This window comes from Panicum virgatum, chromosome 1N (genome assembly GCF_016808335.1).
Source record: "Panicum virgatum strain AP13 chromosome 1N, P.virgatum_v5, whole genome shotgun sequence".
Lineage (NCBI taxonomy): Eukaryota > Viridiplantae > Streptophyta > Magnoliopsida > Poales > Poaceae > Panicum > Panicum virgatum.
This window is the reverse complement of record NC_053145.1, coordinates 43597775-43602736: the sequence shown is the minus strand read 5'-3', so window position 1 is coordinate 43602736 and position 4962 is coordinate 43597775. Positions and strand designations below refer to the sequence as shown.

The window sequence follows — 4962 nt, the reverse complement described above, 5'->3', positions numbered from 1 at the left end:
CTACGTCCTCCAGCCGTGGGAAGACGCTCATCGAGCAGCCTGCCCATGGCCTCCATGAGTGAATCAGCCATGCGACACATCTCATCCCGTGAGACAGGGGGTTCCCTATCACCACGGTGTCCACCATGAACACTTGAATCTGAGTCTGCCATGTTAGGAGCAGCAAAAAAAATGTGGAAAGAAAAAAAAATATGTGGACACACTCGATCTCACCTCCTACTTACCCAAGTTCTTGCCTGATCTCAAGAACTGTGATGGTGCTGGTGTGACAGCTTCAACGGAGGTGGTAAAGAGGTCGTAAGGATTTCAAATCGAAAGTCCCGGTTCAGGGTTTTGGTGGAGCTATAGGTGGCTGAACAAGGAGGGCTACGGTACTGCCAATCAAGTGAAAAAGATGTGCTCAAAAGATAAAAAAAAATTGCTGCTATCAAGATTACCACCAACTTGGATATGAAAACTGAAAATTTCAGCAACCAACCGTAACACAAAATTCTTCAGAATCTTTTCACTTGTGCTCTCTTTTTTTTTATTTTTTTGTGAGAATTCCAGAAAATGTAGTTATCTGCGCCTAATCTGTATTGGAAGGCAATCTGTTGGTTACCCAGAAATTTCTGAGTAGTCTGTATTTCGGGGTCAATATCTTCTACTTCCTTTATCCAAAAGAGACTTTCCATATATTGAAAAGAAATAGAAAAGGAGGATCTACAACTTTCGTGTTGTAAGTTTTCGTGTTTGGGGTCTCTAAATTTGTCAAACAGCCTGTATAAGTTTGTGTAGCAAATCTGTAATTTACAGACAACAATTTTATGATAGTGTGGAGTTGTCTCTTGCTCTTGTGGCACTTTTGAATAGAAAAAGAAAGAAAGAAAAAGGCAAGTGCATAAAAAAGAGCCGCACAAAAAAAAGAAAAAAATCAGAAGTGCTTGCATCCTTTTGTGTCCTTTGTGCTTGGTATATGTCGCTTGCTTGCTTGAACTAGTTCTAGGAACACGTTTAGGCTAGCAACATTGATAAGTACTTTGGATATTTATTCAATTTTTGCTATCTGATTTTCAATTGTGCTAATCCTTGCTACTAAATAAAGCCCCCCGAAGCTCCACATATTACTTCAGATCAGTACATCCAGAGGATCTTGCAATCTTGGTACCACTTCCTCACAAGTATCACGAACCAGCCACCGGTTGTACCATCCTCTGCTTTGCATTGGTAAGAACACTTGTAAGAGCTTGGTAAGACGTGCGAGATTGTGTTTCCACCATCCACATCCACATATAGTAGTTGATAGGGATAACCTTTTGTGTTTTCTCTTGTCTACTTACTAACAATGTCAGGAAACACTGAGATTGCTCAACGAGTGTTGAGTTCTCAAATGGAGAAAGTGGAGCAAAATCAATTCAACAATTTGTTCCAGACTTTCTTTGCCGTGATGGAACGACGTTGCCGAGTCATCATTGATGGTGAGACTTGCAACAACCTTGCAAGCTTAGAGCTGGTCGAGAAGCTTGGTCTGACCACAAAGCCACATCCACATCCATACTACATGCAATGGGTAAATTCTTACGATAAGATTAAGGTAACTGAAATTGCACATATTGAATTTAGCATTGGTTTTGATATGCACCGAGTTGGTTCGGCGAAGGGTGGCCCGATCTTCACGACAGTAGGTTTTGGTAACGGGGATAACTTGCTGAAAAAAAATTCAGCAGGGTAAAAGGCTTTACACCTGGCCAAGGTTGGATGCGACCAAGCGACGGGGAGAGAGACACCGAAACCGCGAAGACTTCGACTCGATCTCCGAACGACCGCAGAACCACAACCGGAGCTAATCCACACAAGACGGGGCAGCCGTACTGGAACCCGCAGAGCACGAATTAGTGGATCTCAGAGAGATCTCTCCACAAGTTCAAGAAGAACAAGGAAGAACAAGGGTTGAGTAAGACACTCAAGCAGCTCGGCTGCAAATATCACTGGAATAATCTTAATTCATCAAAAGTTCCTCTTGGCTTACAAATAAGGGGTATTTATACTAATAACTAGTCTCTAAAAATAGATGTGAACTGAAAGAGCCACGTGGGAAGGTGGAAGGCCAACTGGTTTGATCATTCATGCAGTGGTCGTCAATCTCCCGCATGTCTTCTGGCCTTTTGAGTGGTCTTCAATGTTTTAATCATAACTCCACCTAGGAACATCCAAAAGACGCGGGACCAGATGCGTTGGAAAGCTAATTTGATAACCTTTCACACCATGTGTAGCATGCTTCACGAAATATTGTAGAGCGATACAGTTTCTCACGGAAACTTGGATATCAGGCTGACTATTGATCTTCTGAACAGTCTGCACCAAAAGCACTCGGCTGCCAAGCTGGAAGCTCTAAAGCACTCGGCACTTAGTGGCATTAGAAAGTTGACTTCAACACCTTTCCAACAAGTACTCATGGACCTTCACAGCTTCTATGAATCAAGAGATATGACTGTTTCTTCATGACAGTTCTGCCAGGCCGAACTGGTTCGACGTAGTTCTCCTCTCTGGTTCAGTCTCGGCGTGTCCTTGTCATCCTCCTTGGTGAACCTGAGTAATAGCAACATGCACGATTTAGGAAGTATATAATTCTCATTAATAAATGGAATTTCACAAAGTAGCGCGTGCACCTCTTGTTGTAGCTGTTTAGCTCGGCTACGAGTAATTGGTCCATCGAAGACATGAGCTGGTGCAGCTTGACTTGATGATTGTTCCATCTTGCTTGATGTAGTCGGTATACTTGATGGTGTGGTCGGCGTGGGCATATCAGGTTTTTACAAGAGTAGTGCTGATTTTGATATAGTACCCATGCAAGCATGTCAATTATTGCTAGGAACGCCATGGATTAATATAAATGATGTGGTACATAAAAAGGTTGCTAATAGATATTCTTTCAACTACAATGGAAGAAAAATTACACTTAAATCTATGACCGCAACTGAAATTTTAGAAGCCGATCTTGAAAGAGCAGAGAGAAGAAAGAATGAGCCTTTTAGAAAAGAATGGATTATTTCAAATGTTACAGTGCCTTCCTCTAAATCTGATTTTGTACAAATTAAAGATATCGCTTTGTCTTCTGTTGGACCTAATATTTTGCAGCATGTATCTAAAACAGAAGACAAGGTGATAGAGAAGGAACAGGTAATTGTCTCAGGTAAAAACTCTCTTGATGTGCTGAAATTGTCCACCACTCATGCTATAATAGAGCAACATTTAGTGGACACCAAATCTGAATTGACTTTGTCACATGATAAATATTCTACTAAATTTTGTGATAAAGAAGAGTTGTGTGATAGTTCTATGTTTATCCCTGTGCCATAACTTGTGAAGGAAACTGATCCTTTTATTTTGGAACCAAAGACTTATGCTAAAAATAAACATTTGATTCCAATTGCTACAGAAAAGGATGAAAAGACATTGTTGTCTTCTTTAAATACTTTGGGTTATATAGAGTTTGATACTTTGTGTGCACTTAGTAGTTTGGAGGAAAAATTTAAATGTGTTGGATTGCCATGGTTATCTCGATGTACATATCACTTTATTGACAATTATAATTGTAAAGGAGAGTACATGGTGCATCGTGTTTATATATGTTCAAATCTGAAATCTCCTTTTGCTGTGCAACAATTTGATGAAAAAGTGGGCTATTTTAATATTAATCCTATCACGCAGAGTTCCTCTTGTTCTTCTTTGTTTGCTTTGTCACAACAGGTTCAATTTCAAGAAGGGGAGCAACGCAGGATCATGTCAAGAATGGGAACAACTACTTCCGCAAACATCAGCGACTTTGAGTCGAGGACGACTCAAAACCAAGAAGGGGAGAATGATGAGGACATGACCAATACGCATATGACCAAGGCCCAAGCGAAGATAGAGTTCAAAGGTCAACCCACATTGAAGTCCGATTTATTCGCGAGTCCGGTTCGGACTGCAGGAGCAGGCCTCACGAAAACGGACGCCCAGGCCACATACGGGCTCCGTTTTGGGCGTTCTATATATCGTTGGAAAGCTAAGGAGATAAGCTTTCCAACCCAACTGATCCCATATCAAAATACGCTCGGAGTCGATGGGAATCGTCAAAACAACATGATGACCAGAATCTGCCTGGATGCAGCGACGCCAGTTTTTGGGCCCGAAGGCCTTGTACTCCCTAGGGTTGCCCGACCACCCCCTTGGCCGCCCCCCTAGCCTCTATCTTCTATATACACAGCAGCCGTCATTAGGTTACTTGGGTTTTGCTTAGATTATTCTGTCGAGAACAGTTTCGCCGCCGTGTCGGTTTGTGAGACCCCAACTTTGAGATTAATCTTTCATCTGCAGAGTCACTTCAATTGAGCTGCGTTCTTTCGAGTTCTTGCTTGTGTTCTTCGTTGCACTTGCAGGGATTAGCCTTCTTGGCGAGGTCAACCGAGTTGTGACACGGTTGATAACCAGAGGAGTTGTGGTGCTAAGATTGCTGGATTTGGGTCTTAGGATCTGAAGCCGGATCGGTGTGTCTCGCTCCGCCTACAACGAGAGTTATCCAGAACCTGACGGAAGATCGGGAACCCACATCCCCATTATTATCCATCTGGGTGCCCCCCGAGCCGAATCCTTCAAATAATTGAAGATATCGGCTCTCCAGTCTCCAGGTTCTAGAAACTGAACCTCTACGTCGACTCCATCGGCTGTTTCCTTGTATCCGGAAGCCATCTGTGCCAAGTCATTGACTTCACTGTTCAAAGTCCTTCGTATCCAGTGGAAATTAATGTACCTGAATTGTGACATCAACTCATGGCACTGCATCCATATCGGAAAAAGAGCTTCGCTCTCACATTTGTATTCTTCCGTGAGCTGAGAAATCACCAGTTTTGAATCCCCAAATATTTCCACTGCTTCTGCACCAGCTTCCAGGAGTAACTCCATTCCTTTGCGAATGGCCTCATAATCTACTAAATTATTGGT

The 4962-nt window shown here is 42.5% G+C and overlaps 1 long non-coding RNA gene across 1 annotated transcript; it reads right to left on the bottom strand.

Moving 5' to 3' along the window:
• Positions 1 to 1942: 1942 nt before the first annotated feature.
• Positions 1943 to 2781, bottom strand: LOC120655969. Its single transcript, XR_005667777.1, has 2 exons — positions 2649 to 2781; positions 1943 to 2568 (listed from the first exon to the last, which is right to left on the bottom strand). It is a non-coding gene; the product is annotated as an uncharacterized LOC120655969 (long non-coding RNA).
• Between the last annotated feature and the right edge of the window lie 2181 nt (positions 2782 to 4962).